Raw genomic sequence first — 7563 nt, 5'->3', positions numbered from 1 at the left:
ACAATTTCAGAAATTGCGAACAGAGTTGTTGCAAACCATTGAAGAGCGTAGTGAACAGGATCGAACAAGCACAGAGTCTGCAACCACATCCGTATCTGTAACAGCACCGGAAAAACAAGCAATTAACGAAGATATCATGCATTTTCGATTCCAGTCACAGGCGGAAAATAACATACGTGAAATCAGACAGCCTGCACCGCAACAAACACGTTTCGAAATTCTTGATGAACAAACGGCACCACAAACACATGCAGAACCACAAATGTATGTTTCAAGACAGTTTGGATCGTGCAATGAAGCGGCAAGGTTAGCCTGACAAGATACCGAACCAATACCTGACAATGGAAGCCAGGTCGCGAAGAGTACAGTGCAATGCATTCAGCTACACGTTCACAACCTATGGAAGAAAATGATTGCGTACCACTCCAACGATACTACGCAAGGGTACGCGAAAGTTACAGCGGACAATATCCAATGGATCTACCACAACCGGAAAGAACGGCGGGAGAAACAAAAGTGGCGAAGAATCGCGAATTTCATATGGAACTATGACGAAGTACGACAACGATCATTTCCTCACAGTCAGAAAATTTCAACACCTTCGAGAAGGAAACTCATTACATCCACGAACTTTTATTGATCAATTCCGAGTAGGATTACCGGAACACTGGACGCTAGCACACACATTAGACTTTATATGTGCACACCTGTCAGGAACAGTCGCAGAAACCATGCAGAATGTTGCAGCGACATGCCGATCGTACGAAGATTTCAGAGAGAAGTTTCTCTCACGATATTGGTCCAGCGAAGCACAGAACAGAGTGAAGTACGAATTATTACAGAACCCATATTTTGAAAATTCAGGAGAGAAGAGTCCCTTGAAATTTTTCGAATTAATGGCAAAGAAAAATCAATGCTTAGATGTACCATACTGTGACGGAGAGTTGATTAAATTATGCGCGATGAAGTTACCATTGAAATACCAGCAATCATCAGTAGGTCGTGGAGGCAATGACGTCGAAGCATTTAAAGGTATTCTAAGGGAACTAGAGTTCATATTTTCGGAAGATGACGCAAGAAAAAGACGAAGCGCACGTGAAAACGAAAGCAAAAAGCCGTGGAATCCACAAGACACAGTGCGAAGAAACAAAAATTACGAACCACGTGATAACTTCGCACCAAGAAACGACAATAGACTTCAACAAAGAACCGGTTATGGATTTAGAAGAGAATATGGCAATAACAATAATTCACCCAGGAACGGCAACAACTATTACAGAGGGAATAACGACAACCGGAAGGGGTACTGGAGAACCGATAGACCTACAAATTATCAACAAAGAAACCACTATCAACAAGCTGAACAAGAAAAGAGAATACAGATAGAGGAGGTGGAGGTAAGACCACCAAACCCCGAAAAACGTTCGAATTGACAGCTAAGCGCCCATGCCAAAGAGAATGACGCCCCGACCCAGGACAATTGCAGCACCTTGAACAGAGAAGTAAATATTATCACGAGAAGAGAAGAAGGAAGAAACAAATCCGCAGGGACCAGATGAAAACAAAGACAGGAAAATAACAATATCGTGTTGGGACGAAATTAATTGGTAGAATACTGACGAGGAAGATGAATTACCAGAGGCATGCACAACAAATGAAGGAGGAAGGACGAAGTAATGAGTATTGCAGAGCGATTTGAGATGGAAACCAGGGAAAGCGAATTCGATGAGGATAATGCGCACTCGACAGAAGTTGAAAATAAGTTACTAGTGGGCACACAACCCAACGTATATAATGAAGGAAGTTGTGAAGCGGTAATTAGAGCATTTAGATGTGATTATGTGGAAGTAGTGACGAAGAAGGAGAAGATAGACGAGGATGAGGAAAAAGTAGAGGATGTTGAAGAAAGCGTAAATGAAGGAAGAAATAGAGAAGAGGAAATAGAAGAGAGAGAAGTAGCAGTCGAAGCTTATCCTACAGAAAGTTCGAATTCACAGGGGAAAGTCCTGAAAAGACTCATGTATGATTCAGTGGAGGATTCGTTGATGCAAGAAAAAGAAGAACATTGCCAACCCTTTCAAATTCAACCAATTTTGAAGGCCATGGTAAAGCATATCCCAGTCAATATTGTAATTGATAGCGGAAGTGAACTGACTGCGATCTCAGGAAATTTATTCATGCAGTGTAATACCAATGAAGAATTGCCAGTTCTGAAAACACGTAAGATTAAAGTAAGAGGTCCTATTAGAAACAATGCTACGGAAGTTACGAGACAAACAAGGTTAACTCTTTCGTGTCAAGGTCAAAAGATCGAAGCCAACTTCGTGATTATACCGAAACTAACTGTAGATTTGATTACAGGTGCAGATTTTTTAAATGAGTATCGAGCGATAATAGATATGGGGAAAGGTAGCGTAACATTCGGGAATGTCACACTTCTCTTTGAGCAAAAGCTAAAATTACATGAAATACCAGTTATAAACAAACAATTAAGAATGAGGCTAGATAAAGAGGATGAAGAATTAGAATGGTATGCACAAAAGGGGGAATTGCCTCAACTCATGTTAGAAGTCCATAAAGAAATCGACGAAAAATTGCAAGAAGTTCAAGGTATTTCGGAACACAGTAAAAGAGAATTAGAGGGTATTTTACGAGATAAAGCAGAGGTATTTTTACCTAAGACTGGCAGTATTAAACACTTTCAGTACAAGTTTGAAGTAAAACAGCACAAACCATTTAGAGTGCCACCCTATACAATCCCATTAAGCTACAGGAATAAAGTATTCCATGAGATATCTAAAATGTTAGATGACGATATTATTGAACAGCTACCTCCACATATAACAGCCCGCTCCATATTGTACTAAAGCGAGATGGGAGCATCAGGTTAGTGCTTGATTCCAGACAGATCAACACAATCACAATCACTGAGACAGATCGCCCAGAAAAATTAGAGGAATTGATACAAAACTTCCACGGTGCTAAGATATTTTCATCAATTGATTACGGAGTAGTTTCTGGCAAATAGAATTGGCCCCAGAATGTAGAAAATTTGCAGCATTTATCGTATTCGGTAGATGTTACCGTTTTAAACGATTGCCATTTGGTTTAAACATATCATCAGCAGCGTTTATTAGGGGATTTTATACTATACTCAGTCCTGAAATTTTACAAAAATTTACTTGTTATGCTGATGGTGTGATTATAGCAGAACCCTCTTGGGAACATCACAACGACACATTAAATCAGTTTTTACAGATCATGAAAGAGCTTGGGGTCACAGTAAATATGACAAAATCCAAATTTGGAAGGCGAGAGGTCAAATTTCTAGCCGACCCAGAAAAACTAACGGCAATCAAAGAATTCGGTACTCCATATAATAAGAAAACTCTCAGAGGATTTCTAGCTCTCACCGGATTCTATAAAGAATTTATTTCGATCGACTCTCTCGCAACACCACGCTTATGTGCATTGACTGGAAAAAGCAAGCCATGGGTATGGGATCAACAAGCCAATGAAAAATTTTTAAAAGCGAAAAACGCACTAACAACAGCACCGATTTTAGCATATCCTGATCTACCACAAAATTTTTGTATTTCCACTGATAGCGCGAAAACAGGTTTAGGAGTTGTTTTGTTCCAAGAATACGTACAGACAGGGCTAAGATCATATAGAACAACTGCATTTGCCAGTCGTGTACTCACAGAAAGCGAGAAAAACTATTCAGTCACGGAGCTGGAAGCAATGGCCATTGTATGGGGCTTCCAACGTTTTCGATACTTCCTATTCGGAAGAAAACCAAAAGTATACGCTGACCACAAAGCATTAGAATTTCTGTTATCAGCCAAACTAACTCATGGGAGGTTATCCAGATAGATGTTAATACTACAAGAATTTGACTTCACTATTACACACATACCAGGACCAGCGAATGTATTAGCAGATGCTTTATCACGATGTCCACAGGGTGCATCCAATAACATAGGTTTGGAAGCAGCAGAAGACCAGTTTACAATGTACTATATGAAACAAGTACCTTTCGAAAACTACATTACGACAGCATTGAAAAGCATAGGCAAAGAACAGGACAAGGATCCCGAAATACTAGGAATCAAACACAAGTGGAGAAGTAAGGATTTTCCAGACCTTCGGCAGCACTATCTCGTAAAAAACAATGTTTTATTTTTTAGACGAAATGTTGCAACGAATGAATGGTTAATTTATATCCCAGATGAACTAATTAATAAGTACATATGGTATACACATTTAAGTAATGGCCACTTTTTAAAAATAAAACAAACAAGTCATTTTCCTAATATGAAAAGACGAATTAGAACAGTATTAATCAAGTGCAAAAAATGTATGAGGGCTAAACACGTCACTTTCCAAACCAAACCACCTATGTTTCTAATAATACCTAAAAAACTTAAAACAAATAGCTGCAACAGATTTGATGGGGCCCCTCCCACGCACAAAAACGATGAAACGGGCAATAAACCAAATCACTAAAATTTAGTGTTCTGGGGGAGAGTATACACACACCTTAATAGTGAAAAGAGGAGGCTTGCTAGACACGTGGCGTCAAGGCGAAACAGCCGCATTATTATTAGCAAGAGAACCTAACATCAGGCCATGACTTGTGTGTGCCAGGGTAAGGTTGCCAGGGGCGGCGGTAAACTGATATAAGACTGTTACATGTCCTCTGGCCACAGATCATGGTGTTTACTTCCTCTTAAGATGTCGCTGTTTCCTGGGAAGCGTTTTTAGTTGCCGACGATCATTTTATATGACTGTTGTGAACATATCATAATTTCGGAAACGTAACCGGACCTGAACCGCGTAAGCAGCAGACGTCATACATCTCCGGAGACCTATGTACTGTCTGCGCTACAAAGAATCTGGTTTTATACTTTTTGTCACCATAGTTTATCAGAGAGAAGCTTGCTGGTAAAATGTATATTATGTGCTGGAAATATATTTCTTACATTGGAATATTAACAGCGTTGCATTCCACACGACCAAAATGTCGGATACCGTAGAGCTCTAGTATTATAGCGTGCCTAAGTGCGAAACCGTGTAGTCCTTTCTCTTTCCTATACCTACTCGGTATGGACACCAAACACTACAACAATACTTTAAAATTGGTAGTAGAAGTGATGTACATCAAATGTTTAAGCTCCATTTGTAAGTGACAGAGATTTCTGAGGTACTGCAAACCCAGTGTACACGTTTGCTTAACAGTTGTATGTGGAAGAGACTGTGTTCTGTTCACAGAATTAATGCAGTGTGGCGTATAATGTCACATATCAAGCGCAGCTGCTATCCATTTGTCTATTTTCTCATAAAATGTAGTTGTTTCATGGATTTTCCGTTGATGCTGATCATTTTATAGGACTGATGCGAGCATAGATAACTTCCAAACCGTAATCTGGTGTGAAGGGTGGGCTCTATACCCCTCTGGAAAGAATCTAAATATCGCAAAGAATCTATGTTATTTCTTTGATGTAGAAGGTAGTAGCATTATCATCTTAAAGTTTCTCGCCATAGTGGTTCAAAATGTTCAAATGGCTGTAAACACTATGGGACTTAACATCTGAGGTCCTCAGTCCGCTAGACTTAGAACTACTTAATCCTGACTAAGCTAAGGACATCACACACATCCACGACCGAGGCAGCATTCCAACCTGCGACCGTAGCAGCAGCGCGGTTGTGAACTGAAGCGCCTAGGGCCGCTCGGCCAGAGCGGCCGGCTCGCCATAGTGGATGAGGTACAAAACCCGCAGGGTGGTTGTATGTGAGGTGATGGAAACGTATCTCCACACGACCCTTATGTTGCAGAACTGCACTGCTTTAAGATTATAGCGTGTTTCAGTGCAGAGCCTTATGTTTCTCTTTCTTAACCGTCTGTTATATCGCCGCAACACTCTCATGTCTACTATACATGCACAAACGGCGCTGCCCTCCTCGGCATGTACGCGTGTGATCTTGTGCATTTGGATTTGTACTGTGAGTAAGATTTGTTTGGAGCAGTCATCGCTCTGTTCCTCCACCAGGCGCGGAGTGTGGCGGGTACGGTACCCTCCTACTTCTGGTCAACTGGGCGGTGTTGCAGGGAGGGCTGGTCGAAGACAGTGCAGCGGAGATCTTTCAGTCTCCAACTTTATGCCATGAATGCGAGAATACTATGCGAACCCCATCCACATAAGAGAAAGAAGGCCATATGTGATCGTAAATTACACTCTATCATCGAAGTACTAGAAATATATAGGTAACCTAAGAGCATCGGTATAGGACGCTGTCTGGTATACTTTTGTGTATATGTCCGAAAATTAACCACGAATGGACATACTGTACACTCATCTAGCTACCATTTGCAGTCTAATGTAAGGTACTCGCAAAGTTGTGGAAGGTTGGTTTAGCGATGATACAGAAATTGGGTAGCATGCCACTGTGTCATTGGTTGGCGTTGAAATTATGGAAAAACTGGTACAATTGCCAATACCGATCGCAGTATCAACTGCGGTGAAACTTCCTGGCAGATTAAAACTGTGTGCCCGACCGAGACTCGAACTCGGGACCTTTGCCTTTCGCGGGCAAGTGCTCTACCAACTGAGCTACCGAAGCACGACTCACGCCCAGTACTCACAGCTTTACTTCTGCCAGTACCTCGTCTCCTACCTTCCAAACTTTACAGAAGCTCTCCCGCGAACCTTGCAGAACTAGCACTCCTGAAAGAAAGGATATTGCGGAGACATGGCTTAGCCACAGCCTGGGGGATGTTTCCAGAATGAGATTTTCACTCTGCAGCGGAGTGTGCGCTGATATGAAACTTCCTGGCAGATTAAAACTGTGTGCCGGACAGGAAGTTTCATATCAGCGCACACTCCGCTGCAGAGTGAAAATCTCATTCTGATCAACTGCGGTGCTTATTGCAGTACATCGTGCCATATCGACGGCGTCTTTTCCAATCTTCCGTCCCCTGGTATGTTATGATTACCACATAATGACTGCCTGATATCACTTGTTCGAGATGGAGAGAGTCTTGATGGGAGTAACACCTTCCCGAGATGGATATCACCGAAACAGGGCAGTACATGACTGCAGTATGAGGAATCAATGCTCTTGGTCTCTTCGGAATGGGACGCCAAGACACCTGCTACCCCGTCACTGTGGAAGACAAGATTAAATGCAGAGGTCATCGCCTTCGGACAACTGTTTGGAAACGCTCTAGAATGCCGCAAACTCTTCCAGTTTCCATATATTGTGATGTCTTCCACGTTTTTGTCAATAATAAACACCGCCTCTGTCTGTTATTTCAACCACCCCGTGTGCTGTGAGAGCAGCATATTTTACACCGTACGATGTCCATCGTTGTGTGAGAGCCAATGGATCAAATCGTGCTACTGTCGAATTGCCACCTGACACAGAGCTCGAAGTCATTGTAGAAAAGCTAAATGTATGGCTGTGAACACAGCTGTAGTTATACACTGCTTCAATGTGTTACAGCAAAAACCAATGTACCAAATTGGTTATGAAAAAACAACACAAGAACCCTCTCCTTAT

At 41.7% G+C, this 7563-nt stretch overlaps 1 non-coding gene across 1 annotated transcript; it reads right to left on the bottom strand.

The window, feature by feature from the left end:
* Window positions 1–6550: 6550 nt before the first annotated feature.
* Trnas-cga lies at window positions 6551–6625 on the bottom strand. Its single transcript has one exon. It is a non-coding gene; the product is annotated as a tRNA-Ser (tRNA).
* Window positions 6626–7563: the final 938 nt, after the last annotated feature.

Source organism: Schistocerca piceifrons, chromosome 9 (genome assembly GCF_021461385.2).
Source record: "Schistocerca piceifrons isolate TAMUIC-IGC-003096 chromosome 9, iqSchPice1.1, whole genome shotgun sequence".
Classification (NCBI taxonomy): domain Eukaryota; kingdom Metazoa; phylum Arthropoda; class Insecta; order Orthoptera; family Acrididae; genus Schistocerca; species Schistocerca piceifrons.
Note: the sequence above shows the minus strand (reverse complement) of the source record. Positions and strands in the feature narration are given on the sequence as shown.